At 40.2% G+C, this 16053-nt stretch overlaps 1 long non-coding RNA gene across 1 annotated transcript; it reads right to left on the reverse strand.

The window, feature by feature from the left end:
- Nucleotides 1-3379: 3379 nt before the first annotated feature.
- Nucleotides 3380-9293, reverse strand: LOC134547777 (uncharacterized). Its single transcript, XR_010079600.1, has 3 exons — nt 7973-9293; nt 7017-7049; nt 3380-5049 (listed from the first exon to the last, which is right to left on the reverse strand). It is a non-coding gene; the product is annotated as an uncharacterized LOC134547777 (long non-coding RNA).
- Nucleotides 9294-16053: the final 6760 nt, after the last annotated feature.

The following is a 16053-nucleotide window of genomic DNA, read 5'->3' on the forward strand; positions in this document are numbered from 1 at the left end:
TTCCAGGACACCAAGGATGTGTTCTCTCCTTAATCACAAGTCCTTTTTTGGTCCTGCTGCATTTTAAGAGACTAGCCTGACTCAAAGATGATATCAAGTTCGCCTAAAGTAGCCTGGAGGATTTGCATTTGAAAGCCATCCAGCCCAAGCTGTACCAAACTAGCGTTTCTGGAATTAAAAACAGACAGAAGAGTCTTGCTTGACAATGCTTGCTTGGTTTGTTTGTTTGTTTGTTTGTTTTTTCCCTTGATTCTCAGCTTTGCCCTTGGGAGAAAACACTACTTGCTGCCTCCATTATAATATTTTTGGGAGGTATTCTCCTCTTATGTGGGCGAGGTCTTTAAGCAGACCACCAAAAGGACAGACACAAGCTGTTTCAGAAGGCTGTGTTTTCACTTTGGGGATGTAGCCATACAAGTGCACCTCAGCTTTGTAGCGCTGTTCCTACACTGAAAGCCAGTGCTCATGCAAGGTCAAGTTAAACTGGGCAGCTTGGCCTTGCCACTGGGTTGATTGCTGGGTCTTAAGGGAGATTATTGCTATAGTATAAGGTTGTCAGAGCATAAAGTTAGAGGCCTGACAAGTAAGGATTTCTCACAGGATCCTATACCTGTGGCGGACTCTGGAGCCAGACATAACCAGCTCTGACTTTCATCTCACACGTGGGATAGTTATAAATAAATGAGAGATTACCCTCCTCCCTCTGAAACAAGAGAAGTGAGGAAAGGAGTGTTACCTGATGAAATCACTACAGCCTCATCTTTTCAAAACACTGGTACTGAACTCACACTACCTGTCATTTCTTCTTGGCTGCCTTGACTTTCTAGAGCCCTTTTTTCAATGATTTTGTACTCTTGAATTTTAAACTGAAGTCTTCTACCTCTGTTTGTGAGGTACAGTGAGGCTTTTTCTCACATCCAGAGGACCTCCCTTCCTCAACAGTTGCATCGCTCCCATTGTTCCTTTCAAGGCACTCTATCTATTCATCTAGTCTTATCTACTTCTCTTTCATCAGCCCCAATTTTCATGTAATTTTATATTCTTAAATAAAAAGATCTTTCCATTTCTTTTTTCTTAGACTCAGTGTCAATGGCTCACTCCTACCCCGTAACACTCTCCACTGCTGCACATTTATTGTCATCTTCCAGCTCTGATATTTGCTAGCAGACATGACAAAGACTGGGAGCCACAGGCACATTCAGAAACATAGTAACTGGAAAAGAACAATTTAAGATAGTGGCATTTCAACATGGATGTCACTTCAGTTCTGTCCCCATCATTAAATCCAACAGAGTCTTTCATCTCTACGTTATTGTGTTTTCAAGCTCTACAAAGGAAGTTTCTCAAAATTCTTAAGCAATTCAGGGCACATATGCTAGTCAGAAAGCAATCACGTCTTTAAAAAAAAAAGAAAAAAACAACAAAAACTGGTGGATAAATCATATTTCCAGGGTGGTTTCCTACATTCATTGTTCAAATTGCTACATGCTAGCTGGGCCATGGAGAAATGTCAGCTTCTCAGAAACTTTCTATATAAGCAAGTCCCATTGCCTGCCTAAAAACTGTTCAATCAATTACCAAAAGCTTTTGTTCCACTTCCTTTCTTTCTTTTTCTAAGGGACACAGCTGGCCCTCTCCTATGCTCCCTCAAACACCTTGGATTTGTGAATGGCTACAAAGAGGAATGCTCACTAGATCCTAGAGGCATTTGTTAGCAACACTGAGCAAGTAAGAACAAGATACTCCAGGTCTGCCAGCACAGGTGAAAGACTGAGATGGCTCAAGCTCCAGAGGACCAAAATACATGTTTCTTTACACATTGTTGCTCCAAGTCAGCCCCAGTCCATCAAAGCCAAAGACTGTCCATCCAATTCAATGGGACCACCCTGGGACCCAGATAACATATTTCAGAAAATCTCCTGAGAAAGAGCAGGAGCATTAGTAAAGCAGCACAGGAATTAAAGCAGGCTTGATCCTCTTTAGTGTACGCTCTGAGCCTGGGGCCCACTAAGAACCTTCTGATCACTTAATCTGCCTATCTGGAGGATCTGTATATATACAAGAAAATCCTGGTAATCAAGAGTGTAGATAATAGCATTATTATTTTATTCACATAAACATTTGAAAATAAATGTTTTCTTCTCCAGTGCAATCTGATAGGTAAAATTCACACACTCTGGAAAAGAAAACAGACCTGCCACAAAACTGTGGAAGTGTAATAGGAATAAAAGCAAGGATAAAGCACTTCAGAAGGCAAAGCACGCTAAGTAAAAACATTTTGACTGGATACATGTTTTCCAATCTTCAGGTGTGATCAGAAATTACTGATAACATACAGCTGATACTGCTTTATGGGCAGTGTCAGAGAGCATAACCATATTTATATACTGTAGCTGTGTACCCAGAGCAGGAGCAAAAGGTAAAAGAAGACTGAAGTGTGGCTAAGACAGAGGCTGACAGCTCCCTCTATCCAAGGGATGGGGAGCTGGGAATATTGGGGCAGTGGGGGACAGGAGAGAAAGCCATAGCCAGAGAAGGGCAGTCCAGGTCTGGCATGCTGGTGAGTGATCACAGCAGTTGCAGTCCTATTCTGGTGCACCCCTAGAAATGCAGTATCTGCCCGAGCCCTACTTAGCCCATTATGTCACTACTAAAGCCAAAGAAAAATGTTGACAACTCAAAGACAGGACCGAAGGATGGAGTGTTACTGATATAGTTCCGTTGGTAAGAGTGGGAAGTCTAGTCCTCTCTCAGGGCTGTAACAACAGCAGAGCAGGAGCAAATCCTGTTAATGGGGTGAACTGTTTCTCCCAGCCTTTGCATCTCTGACAAAATGGACTTTTCATCTTTCCTGGTAGAATTTCCTTCTAATCACAATTTCCTTCTGATCCTAAGGCAATTGCAGCAGGGACCAGAGGTCACTGCTATGACAAAGCATAGGTTTGGGAACAACAGCTATTGACAAGCTTCTGTTCAGTGAGCACCAGAATAATCACCTAAATCATCAAGGGAAACTCAGGTCACCTTCCATTCCACATTTCCATTCTAACTGTGGTTTAATAATAGACTGAATAAATTTGCTATTTCTACATAAGGTTAGTCTCTTCTATTGAATTAGTTTGGGGTTTGTTTTGTTGGGTTTTTGGGGTATTTTTTGGAGGGGCGTTATTGTAAGATGAATGATACCTCCCTAAGAAAAATCTCTGCAGTCTTACCAGTTTCCCAAACTTCTGCAGCCTTCACTCACATGATGTAGGATGGGGTTTGGAAAGGAAGAACTTCCTCTACAGCCAGGCACTCTTTTTTCTCATTGGTTTTAAATTGCAGATTTATAATGAGGAATACACCTAGGAAGGGACTGGATTTATTTGAAAATTAACAGTGGAAATTGGCTTCTTAGAGTTCTTGTCATTACAGTACAGCAAAACATTTTGTGATAAACCACAGCACTACAGTTTGAAATTGGACTTGAAAAATCATCTACACCATATACCATCTGCAAAGCAGGAATTACTCACTAGGAGCTCTTGAGCAACAATGAAATAAATGTATATGTTTCTGCCAGAAAGACTGTGCCAAAAGGAGCAGACTAACCAAGAAACATTTTTTATTACACAGTACTTACACAATTCTTATTATCACTGTAGGCCCCCAAGTGACTCAGTTTGTCTGCCTTCTAGAAATTATTCAGGATACCATTATGATTCCTTATTCTTATTTCATGGTGAAATTTTGGGGTTTTTTTTTACTTTATGGTTTTGATTTGATCCACAACAAAGACAAGAAGCTCTTTGCAAGATTTGGATTGATTTTTCTTTTCAAATTCTCATGACATTCAATGAAAGCTTAATCCAGCACTATTGAAGTCAGGGAAAGTTTTGCCAATGGCTTCAACTGGGAATAAGAATTTAATTATGCACTAGTGAGAACTGTTAGCATTTGATTCCAGCACTTGCAAATGCAGAATATGTGCCTAAACAGATTACAGTTGGTCCCCAAATGGTAGTACCATGGACTAAATCCAGCTCAGGGGTCTCTTTTTTTTTTTGGGGGAAAGAGGAATTTGTTTCTAGAATCCAAACCCCAGGGGACTTGCCTTCTGTTTCCAAAGTATTTCCTTGATCTGCAGGAGATTAATACTCATCCTCCTTTTTCTGGAGGAGCATTTTTTGTGAATACATTTTTCACAGGTTCACAGAATATTCTGAGCTGGAAGGAACCCACAAGAGTCATCAAGCCCGACTCTTAAGTAGATAACGTATACAGGGACTGAACCCACAACCTTACTGTTATTAGACATGCTCTGATCAATGGAGCTAGGTCCAGGCCACTGACTTCACAGGATGAAATAAAAAGTTATCATTGTTCTTCTGTCTGATTCCTCCAGGTTGGTTTCCCAAGCCTGCAGTCCCTTCCTCCCCAGCACTAAAGGATTGCTCTTATGCATGCTCTTCCTTCCCTGGGGAATCTCTACAAGCAATACTCAGATACGTTAGGTCTTCTTTAGTATTTAGATCACTAGGAGATCAAGTCTTCCTTAAATGTCAAGAGATTGTCTGGGGTTTTTTTGTTTTATCAAGATGAGATGTTTACATTCCTGGCTTTCACCTAGTTTTCCAGGTTATCAAGATTTATGTCAGGTAGGATATTACTTTTTTTTCCTACTCCCTGCTCTCCACACAATTACCTGAAGTGCTTTGTGTTTTCCCACACAGGGCCCACTTCTTATCTCCTCCAAACAGTTTTGATCTGCCTGCTTTAATGGAGTTACTTCTGATTTAGTTCACTTTGGCAAGGAATCACTCCATGATCCTCCACAGAGCTCTACTGGGCATCAACTTTCTAATTGTGCTGTGTAACGCTCTTATTTTCCGTACAGGGCCTCCTAGCCCCAAATCCACACCTCTGCAAAAGTCCCACCATGAGTCCGTCTTCACCTCACAGCCTGAAGGGATTCAAAGAAACAGAGCATCAGGACCACAGGAAGAGGATGCAGCATGGGCTCTAACCTTCCACTCCATTTTTCCTGTTGTGTGTGGCTTTCCTCTGCTGCAAGAATAAGAAGACAAAGGAGTTTTGCCCCAAACACATTTCTGCTGATGCTTACACTAAGCTGAGACATTTTAATCTGTCCTGTCCACAATAACTCTGCTCATCCCATCTGGGTCTTTCACTGAAAGAAAAATCTCACCTGCTCGAAAGGTATTTGTTGGCTTGTTAGAGAGCAATCAAATCTAGCAAAGAGATTAAAGGGGCAGTTCCAGAGACAGATGAGATACGTGGAACGTTTTCTCCTGGACGCATCAATCTTGCATCTAGTTACAGTAAATCAGCGCCACCATGAACTCAATCCATTTCATGAACACATGGGCTAAGGGTTCATTTTTACAGCTGAGAGGAATTTATTCCCAGAAGTTAACACCTTGCAAAAGAAGATGAAGCAGATGACACATACCAAGCTGGAAGTCAAACGCCTGTGTATGTGATCTGTATTAAAGAAATTTTCAATATTTGCATTTTGTAAGCCTTAAGTTAGAATAGATATTGTGACTAAATAAATTAAAAATTAAACATAGAAACCCTATTACTAAATTCTGTATGCTTAATATCAGAGACAACTACTAAGGCTTCTTCTTTCTGATGATTTACAAGATATATGGTTCATTTTACAATCCAGCCTCTAAAACAACGCACACATTTTACTGGTAGCATAACATGCTCCTGATATTAGTATAATAAAATATTTTACTTGCAAATAATCACATGAAAGTTTTCCTAAAGCAAGAGCAAAATGTGGCACATACATAACCATTCCTAGTTCGATCCACCATCGGAACAATGATTACATCTTAGAGGGATACTTGACAAAATAAAAGTGAATGTTTTTGAGAGGAAAAATAACAGGATAAACTGTCTGAAAATCCATTGAGATAATGTAGCGAATGAAATATTCCAGGGTTATCCTTAAAAACATGTTGTCTAATAAGTGTTGCCGAATCCTCTTAATGAGAAATTACAAGTGAAGGAGTTCAATCTACAAGACAGTTGAGATAAAGTCCATTAAGAGATCTATTCAGAGCCCTCCTCTGGAGGCATGGCAGTTCATTTTGAACCCAATTCCTGCTTTCAAGTAGACAGAGGAAGATCACTACTATTTTGTCCATAGGCTCTCAATAACTGACTCCACATTCATCTGTATAATCAGCATAAACAGCCTCACTGACAACATCCAGGTGAAAACTCAGGTTAACTTTCCCACTCTACCAAAAAAACCCCAAAAAGTCTGTATCTTTTAGAGCAGTGGAGGTTTGGAATCAGTATCATCCATTATTTTCTTTGTAGCGAGCTAATGGCTTTGCACAATATTAGCATTACTAGTATGAATATAGCTAATGGATATTAACACAATGTGAAAATCTGGTCATTAAAACAAGTAAAATGCATTTGGTTAATAATTAGCACCTTTGAAAGCTTCGCTTCTTAACTAATGCATTTATTTAATATATTTATAATTGCAAAATCATATGTACTCATTTTTATAAATTATCGCTTCAAAAGAAACGTGCTCAGTATAATTCTAATAAACGTTTTTAAGCTTCCTTTCTTTCTGTTTTGCATGTTTTAGAAAGTGCAAAGGAAGAAGATTTCAGCAGTAACTCAGTTATGGCAAACTAAACAGATGGAGCTCCAGCAAAAAGCACTCCCCAGACAAGAAAGGCAAAATGCCACATGGAAATGCAATGCTCCTGAATAGACTCCAAAGTGCCTGGTCCTCTCTGTCCCAAGTGTTCTCTCCTGGAGCAGACACTTGATTTACTGATACACTCAGGATCTGCTAGATGAGCATCATGCATCAATAATGACCTTCATCAAAAGTTTAGCTTCAGCATAAAGACTTTTGCTTCAAAAAAAAAAAAAAAAAAAAAAAAAAAAAAAAAAAAAAAAAAAAAAAAAGAAAAAGAAAAAAGAAAGGGAAAAAAAAAAAGAAAAAAGTGCTTCCATTCCCAAACACCAACCTGATGGAGATCCAGTTTCCTGATACAGGGAATCTGCAAGAAAGTGGTTGAATATATCATATCTTAGAGGGGAAAAAACTCAAACAAATATAACACTCTGAATAACCCTCAAAATAAATAACAGCAACAAAAATCTGGATGTAGTAACCATAAAAAAAGAGCAGAAGGAGTGTTGGAGGAGAGTAAGGAGGTGACATCCTCTTGGGGAAAAAGGAAAAATTCAACCAGTATTTCCTACACTTTCATATTGATTTTTGATTTTGACCAAATTGGAAATATAGTTACAATTTTTTGGTTTATGAGTGGGACACAAGAGACCTGAGATCACTGTGGCAGCTGCAGTTGAGGACCTCAAGCAGCAGAGGTCTGGTCACACCCGTATGGTCTCTGTCCAAGTTACGCTAGCCCTTGGTGAGGGGTGGTCTGCCCAGGCACAGTAAGGCCTGGCAGCTGTGACCCTTTAACTCGACCTGCCCAAGAACAGAGGCTTCAGCCTGGCTGATCTAATCCTCTGTGGCTTCTGACACTGCCTTCACCCCAGCAGAGAGGGGTTGCTGCTGTGTTGGCTGGGGCACAGTGTGCTCCCGCACTGCTCTGTGGCATGCCAAGGCTGATTATATTTGTATTTCGTGAGCACAGAGACCCCCTAAGATAAGGGAAAGAGGTTTTCCCTTCTTTTTCACATCCTTTAAGCAACTCTCCAGGTTCCTGTGGAAAAAAAAACTCTCCTCAATGCCTTATTGAGTTCATTTGAAATTCCAAAACTAATGAGGCTTTTGTCTCCCTCTTAACCTAAGAGCTATTGTTACCTCTAAAAATAAAAGAGATAATCTGTTAAAGAGCTAAAAATACTGAGCTCTGAGAGCCTTTTCAGACCTTTACACAGAAGATGATTGACACCCTTGCACCTTTAGTCTTCACAAAGAAAATGGGGAGGCAGGAGCTCCCATGCCCACCTCACAGCAACACTTTCATCAGCTGTCTGCCAGTTGTTCTCCCACAGCTCAAATAAATCCAGCGTGGTCTGGATAGAAGGTTAGTGCTCAAAAAGTGGTATTCATGAAGAATCTAAAACAATCACCCAAGGGTGCTTGGGCAATCGTTTTAGCAAAGAGCTCTATATCTTTTTTTAGTAGGAAAAGCAGGGAGTTCTTTCGGATAGGAATGCCAAGAAGTGCAGCTATGTGCCACCTGCCCAAATCCCCATGGCTGCAGGACAAACAAAAGCTCTCCTGGAACACAGTAGGACAAAGGGTGCAGGCTGGGTGAGGCAATGCATGCTTTGAATTGAACAGGACAGTTAAAACAATTAGACCTAGTTACCAGTAATACAAAAAGCTCTCCTGTTTCTCATGAAGAGGTCTTGAACAGTTACAGTGCAGTGAGCAAAACTGTCCATTATCCAAACTAACTGGTCAGAACAGACAAACAGACAAACACTTTCCTTCCTCCACAACTTCAAAGTGGTGTTGAGCGTTCACAGCAAGTTGTTGGCAGAGGCAGGACTACAGGGATTAGTCTGAGGGAAGAGATGAGGAGCTGACCCATGGCAGACACAGCCAGCTCCAGCTGGCTCCACCAGACCCACTGCAGGACACGGACGAGACCATCAGATGGTGCCTCTGCGATAAGGCAACACAGAGAGGAGAACTGAAGGGAATGAGAAACAGCAGAGGGAACATCAAGGTCAGAGTAGGAGCAGGTACACCTGAAGGAACTGCAGCCCACGGGGAGCCTAGGAAGGAATAGATATTTCCTGAGGGACTGCAGGCTGGAAGGAGAATCCACATCAAAGTAAAGGAAAAGTGTGAGGGGAAAAGAGCAGGAGAGAGAAATCACCGAACCTCTACATTCTGACAGTAACTGTCCCCTGGCACCACCTGGGGACCAAGTTCAGGAGTCTGGAGAGGAGAAGGGAGGGGATAGAAAAGAAGGGGACAGAAGGATATATCTTTGTATTTCTTTGTGTCTTATTGCCAGATTCTATTTTAATTGGCAATAAATTAAGTTAACTTTCTCCAAGTCAAGTCTGTATTGCCTACAACAGTAACTGGTAAGCCATTTCCCTGTCTTTATGTTGACCAATGAGCTTTCTTATCCTATTTTCTCCTCATCCCCATGGAGAGGGGTTATGACTAAGCAGCTGAATTGAAATTTGGGTGTTTGCCAAAGCTACCCCACCACAAAAGTTAACCCATCACAATGTGCCAAAAACTCAGCAGCACATGGACTTTCTCAGCCTGGAGCCTCTGCAGGATGATGAACTTGTTTTCAATCAAAGGAAGTACTGGGAAAGGTAAAAGCTATTTCACAGAGTTCTTCTACAGATATAGCAATAAATGCATAAATAAAAAGATTGTTCCCTAGGGGAAATACCACTTTCAGCTTTGCTGATCATTTGGAAGGAGTCATCTGAACAATCCCTGAATCCCCAGTCCTGGTTTCCTTTCTGTTAGAAATAAAAATTAGAGCGGAGGACAATTCAAGATTCTCCAGCAATGACACCATATAGAGGTTCTTTTTTGATTCTACAAATATCCTGTCTACTTCAAGTTGTTCTTTCTAACAAAAGATGCAAACCTGCTTCCAAGTCCTGATTTAATTTCAACTGGGTGTCTAAGAATATAACAAGCTTTCCTGACTCTAACTACCATGGTGCATTTTGGGCATTTTGGTCACTTGTCCCAGCAGTGTGTAATCCTAAACCCACTTTCTATGGCCAGCTGCATTTAGTCATTTTTATTCTACAATCTTTTAATTGTAAACCAATCTTTTTCCTGGGTTCTGAATTCTTATGATGACATGTTTTCCATAACTTGCAGTACTCAGAGGAGTGTCCCAAAACTACTTCAACCTCTTTGCCAATAAAAAACCTGCAACGGGGAAGACAGCAGAGGAAGAAAGATTCGTTCCCCTGAACACTCGTTCTGGGAGGTGAGGAGAGGCTGAGAGGGCATTTCTACTGTCTACAAGCAGACTGCTTGTGCTGTGGAACAATTTCAAACACATAGAATTCCCCAAGCCTGTACAAGGTGCCATGAATTAATCTCTAACTCATTTGTACTCTAGAATGTTTCCATCCATTTAGGCTATCAAGGGATTTGCTATGCTTCCAATGTGTCATTATAAAGTCCTTTAAAATATTTCAATCCTGCTTTAAACTTAAACTCCTCAAAGAACTTTAACTGTGAGGTATAAATTTATGAAGACCATATGAAAGATGTTGAGCTCATGATAAAAGTCAGAGATAATCTAGAAAAAAAAAATTTGACTACAAATTAATCTTCAATGTTCCTGTCTGTTTCCACTAGAAAAAATATCTCTAGCAGTGCCTTCAGGACATATCTCCTTACAGAAGTCAGCCAACCTACCTCTCATGTCTCTGAATATTCTGAAGTCAATGGTCACTTCCACAAAATCCTGCATTAAAGCCTTTTTGACATGATCCTGTCAAGTTTTACAAGATGCACAGGGTTTGGTCAAAGGCCAAACTGTCTTTGAAAAGCTGGGTTGTTTCTGCAGGTCATGTTCTAACTGGAGGAGCTCTGCCTATTTGACCAACACTGACTCAATGGCAAATCTTGTCTGAGGCTGGGCACCAGAGCTGTGCCTTTTTGCAACAGAAATTAAAATCAAGTTTTGGTTGTTTTCAGTTGAGAGAGACTGTGTAGCACTTATACAGGAGTTGTAACATACCAGCTATGACCTTCTGTTTAAACTGTACCTTGGGTAGCTGTACTCCAGCTAGTCATGCTCCTCACCATCTCAAATCAACAAAATAGTCTCTGTACTTGGGGGCACTGCTGTGGGTTGACAAAGGAATTGTTCTGGCTACATGACATACACAAAAGAGAACATTTACTAATGCTTTAAAAGTGCAGTATATTGGCCAGTATATAATTATTTCCAAATTTAGTATCAGCAATATTTCTAGTTCTATTGTGCTAGCAGAATTTTAATAAAGATTAAATCGCTCACTCGTTTCACTTTACTAACATTTTAACCCAGACTTTGCAATCAAAGGGAAAAAACTAATTCTGGCTTGCTTCTTGTATCTTCACTCTGATAATGATTTAAGGAAAAATCTTCAGTTCCATAGAATGGGAATGCATTTCCCCAAACTTGTTACTTCTCTCCTAAACTAAATATTTATTTCATACATGAATCATGCAAATCCCTTGTTTTCCTGGTTTTCTGATACATTCCCTGTAGACTTCTCTCCATTAAAGGAAGGTTAAATGAGATGGACAGGACATCTATAGAACATGTACAGCAGCAGAGCAGGAGTCTTTCCTGCTGAAAATGTCATGATCCTGTCCTCTAATATCAGGTCTGTTGAACACAAATTGACATGTCCTGTAGTGTCACCCTTTACACCTCTCCAGAGTCTTCTAGAGCATTCTTTGCTGGACTTGAGGTCCTCTTTAGACCAATTTGAAGGCTCACATCTGAGGAATGCTATTCTTTCTCTTTCTCACTCCAGCTTATGATTTTTAAAGCCATCCATTTCACTTTGCATTTGACATGAAGGCAAGGAGGTACACTTTTAAAAACACCTATTGGGGAAGTAATAAAAGCCTTGAGCCATTAAATTCATACATGTTTTTCCTTAGCCTTTGCCAAGATATGTGCAATAAAACAATTTGACTGTCCTTGACCACACTTGATTGTTGACTATCAGAGTAGCATAAGATATCCCTCAGACAGTCTGGTTACATTATACAGTGAGATTATATTAAAGGTGTCCTACATTTTTGGCTGGGACAAAGACTAACCATGAAGACAGTGAAGCCTTTGATTGTGAGATATTTCTTTTCTCCATCCTATTTAAGAGTAAGTTCTTCTTCAAATTCTTAATAAGATACCCTGACAGCTAACATTTATTATTTTCTTTACCCTACATTTGTGTGTAGCTCATGTGAGCAAACCTGCCCCAGAGTGACCCATGCTCCAAAACAAACACCATTTAAACGTCATGCTCTGGGAAACAGGGTTATTTCAATAGGTTTACTCAGTGACAAAAATCCATTTCACATCTTTGCCGGCCCAAGTCATTTTCATTTAACCACTCAACAAAATGCAAAGGGCTTATATGATGCATTCTGAGGAAGGGAATGTATACCCTGCTTCACTTTTTTTTTTAGAAGCTTTTATAAAAATAAGACAACACAGCTACAACAAAAAGATCTTTCGTTTGATATTCATCATTCACATTCATTTGTCATTAAGTTAGTGACATCAAGAATCTTTGGCTCACAAAATAAAATAAAAGTCACCTTAATAACATCTGCAGGAAAATTGTGTCCCTGCTGTAATGCCTACATGCATGTTCAAGTATGTGACCCAAACCATAGCAGACACAGACATACTTCTGATTTTTAAAAACAGAAAAACAAAATTATCCTCTCATGCTGATGAAAAACTCAGTGATTTTTTTTTTTTTTTTTTTAGCTACAACCTTCCGAGAATCTGGGAATCTTCATTCATAATCATTAAAAGAAAAATAGCTGTAATGCTGCATATGCACACACAACTTTGCAAAGGTGGAGCCAGATTCACCCTGGAGTTTTCTGGACATGTCCTCTGATAAAGACCATCATAAGGCATTATGACAAAGAAGAGTTTATGGGGGTAAAATGTAGCTCTCTCCCCACCCCTGCCACACACACCTTCTGCAAGTCACACCCACAGACGTCTAAAAGGGCCAGCACATTCTGGAAAGTGGGCAGGGTCTGCCAAAGAGAGAGTTCCAAGGTAGAAACAACATATCGAGGATATAAATTCAGTCCATTCCTCTACAGAAACTTCCCTTGAAACCTTGAAGCCATCTCTCCTGTCAGGACAACCACCTCCTCACTTCCCAGAGAATGTCCCAAGTAATCCACCAGTCTCATTTGGACAAGAAAACTTATTTTACAGCTTCCCATACTGACAATGTGACCTGACCTCCTGGAATGACTAAAAATTTTCCTGCTGATCCCAGCGTGCACCCAAGTGCCCCTTATCTTCATTGATATATGCCTGTTAATAAATCTTGCAAGTATTGGTTTTTTTTCATTTTAACAAGGAAAAAGTTAAAGGGAGATCAAAATACTTTTGGTCAAGGGTATAGAGAGTGTCTTTGCCAGAGCTGGATTTTAGAAGCTTAGTCACTCCTCAGCTCATTCTCACGCAAGCTGACGCTGTTTCCTCATCAACTTTTCTAAAATCAGTGCAACATTAAGAGCAAAAGGTAGCAGGAGACATCTCTCTTGACAGCACTCACTTCAGCAATAACCAAAAAAACAAATTTGATAACCACAAAAAAAAAATTTTTTAAAAGACAATACTTCTAGCTCCGTTCATCTCTGGTGTGTCTTCCTTACTTTCTTGTGTAGAGTTCAGTCATTTTTATAACAGTGAGTGCAAACTAAATTAATAAGTTTAACAAATCCAGCATAAATGGTTGCTTGGCTGTTCATGTTTTGACTGGAAGTGATCAGTCTTTAATGCCATAATGTCTGAGAATCAGTTGGAAAGATAGGGAGAATTTTCTGCCCACTGATACACCTGACCTTGCAGTCTTGGATTGCTGGGTAGGAGCTGAAACCCGACAGTTCATACGTTCCCAATGCCCAAATTATATAAAGAAAGGAGTCTGCAGGAAGAGTGGGGCTGGGACGGGCAAATGCTACATGTTGAGCATGGTGCTGAAAGGGCACAGAGCTCGTAACATAACCGGCTCTCAGTGAATAGTAGACAACACTTTGTGTATCTGCTCCATTTTACACAGGCACGTTTTAAATGAGGTTGTACCATTTTGAGCCCTATTTTTTTTCTCTTAAAGACTCATTATTACCATAATTTGTTTCACAACAAAATCAAATATTCACTAATGTTTTTCATGTCAGAATAACAGGGGAGAATATTGTTTTAGCATCACAGCAAATTCCATTAAGTAGAAGAAGAGTTTAAAGTCTTGTGCTTCTCAAGCTCCCGTTTTTAATTAGATTTCTTGTATCTTTATTTTCCATTGAGGGTGTGAATCCTTCAGAGGCCAACTCATCAGTAAAAAGCACAAACTTACTCAGATCCTATGGCTTTATTTCATTAGTACAGAATAGTTACATATCATTGTGGATATAATCCAGCATCTGGACAGTTTTTCAGTGTCTTTCACTGTTGTTTTTCCCTTTAGCATTAAGAAATAGCATTTTCCTTTTTAACTCTTTGTCTAAAGTATTGTGTACATTTATAAACCAGCATCTCCCCTTCCCCAAGCTCTCCAAAATAAAGCTGCTTTTGAACTGCAGGCCCAGCACACAGAAGTGTGCAGAGGTAAGTTTTAATTTTATATCTGTTCCACTGGTGATGGGGGCTGCATTTATCAATGTTGAAACACACAAAAAATACCTTTCAGAGATGATGTTGTATAAATTCTGATTACAAAAATAAAATGAGGGCATTATTTAGCCTTGCAGAAGGAGGGTGAAAAGGCTAGCTAGAGTAGCTACTGAGAGATTGCAGTGCAGCAGAAGCTTTTATGTAATGTCTTGAATCAGCAATGTTTTTTTGGCAAAGGCCAAGATACTTAGCATACCTCTGCATTTAACCATTCCACCATCCAGCACATCTTGTTTTACAACTGTGTTTTAAAGAGATATTTGAGCTTAATCAAAAGCTCAGTAATTTAAAACAAACAAACAAACAAAACACAAAAAACCCCCAACACAAATACATGGCACATTCATCAGTTCTATTCCAGTTGTTGAGTGAAATCTGATAGATCATCTCAGCATTTTGGAGAAGATGATGCCAATGACAAAGTGACTAGGTGCTGTCCTGTGCAGTGCTAATGCTTCAGTGGCCTTGGGACCCAAGCAAAGACAGCACAGGGTCGTGCTGTATCTGAGAGGTATTGCAGTGCCCCAGGAAGCACTGAGTCATCATCATTGCACGCAGCAAGCACGCGTCTGGACATGGAGAACAATGCAGACTGTAGGGATGAAGCACAAGCCAAGCAGAAAGCCATCTAAATTAACAGAAGCAGCAATGCAACTGTGAGCCCTGCTTTGCCTACACCAGAGCCCTGGAAATTCACACTCTTGGTGTGAACAAAAGGGAAGGCCAGAAAAACTATGATGGCAATTGCTACTGTGTTGGCTGGGTAGGAAGAATCAGCTCTTTCCTTCTCCTGCCACCAGCTGTAGTAGCATCACCAAACCAGTTTCAGGAGAGTTGCCTGGCTCTCTGTTGTTTGCTACTCTTGCCCTCAATCTGCCCCCTTAGAAGAGAAGATGACCCAGCCCACAGTCCTTGCTAGAGAAAGATGATAGTTGTGCTTTTCCCAGACAGCAAAACTTGAGCAGAACACAACCAAATAGCTTGGTCCATCCCCTTTCAAATCCTGTTTCTACCATAGGAGACATTACTTTGGCCTACCTGGCATAGGAGAGACAGAATTCTGCTCCTGGAAAGCACAGATGTTGGTGTGTTGATGTGTTTGGGAATTGGAGCTTGGTAGTTTTTTCTTTTGTAGGCATCATCTTGAACAAGATAACAAACCACTTAGGTCTTAAAACAACTGAGGTACAAATAGAGCGAGGAAGAAGGCTGAGAAAGACCCAAAATATCTGGCAGTAGTTTTTTCATAATAGAATCAATTGCAATAACTAATATATAGTTATTGTAATAAAATTTCCAAATAACTAGGTTCAAGTCTGAGGGAGTAAAGGGATCAGAATCAAACTGGAAGGTTTCTGGCTGTGAGGAGCCGCAGCCCAGACATCCTCTCTTTTCATTGAGCACATATGCTAAGGAGACTGTTGCAGTGCTGCAGCCTCTTGAGCCTCTCTGTGCTGTACATAGTTAACAAACAATTCAATTTTTTTTCTTGTTTTATTCTATGGACTAGCTAAGTGCTGTTCTGTATAGTGCAGAGAACCAGGGTCTAGTTAAGCATGTGTGGCCATTCACACTTACACTAAATACCTGATCCCCTCAGTCTGTCATATATGAACTTAAATGACTAAAAAGAAACCTGCCTTCAGCTCAATTG

This window comes from Prinia subflava, chromosome 2, assembly GCF_021018805.1.
Source record: "Prinia subflava isolate CZ2003 ecotype Zambia chromosome 2, Cam_Psub_1.2, whole genome shotgun sequence".
In the NCBI taxonomy this organism is placed as follows: domain Eukaryota; kingdom Metazoa; phylum Chordata; class Aves; order Passeriformes; family Cisticolidae; genus Prinia; species Prinia subflava.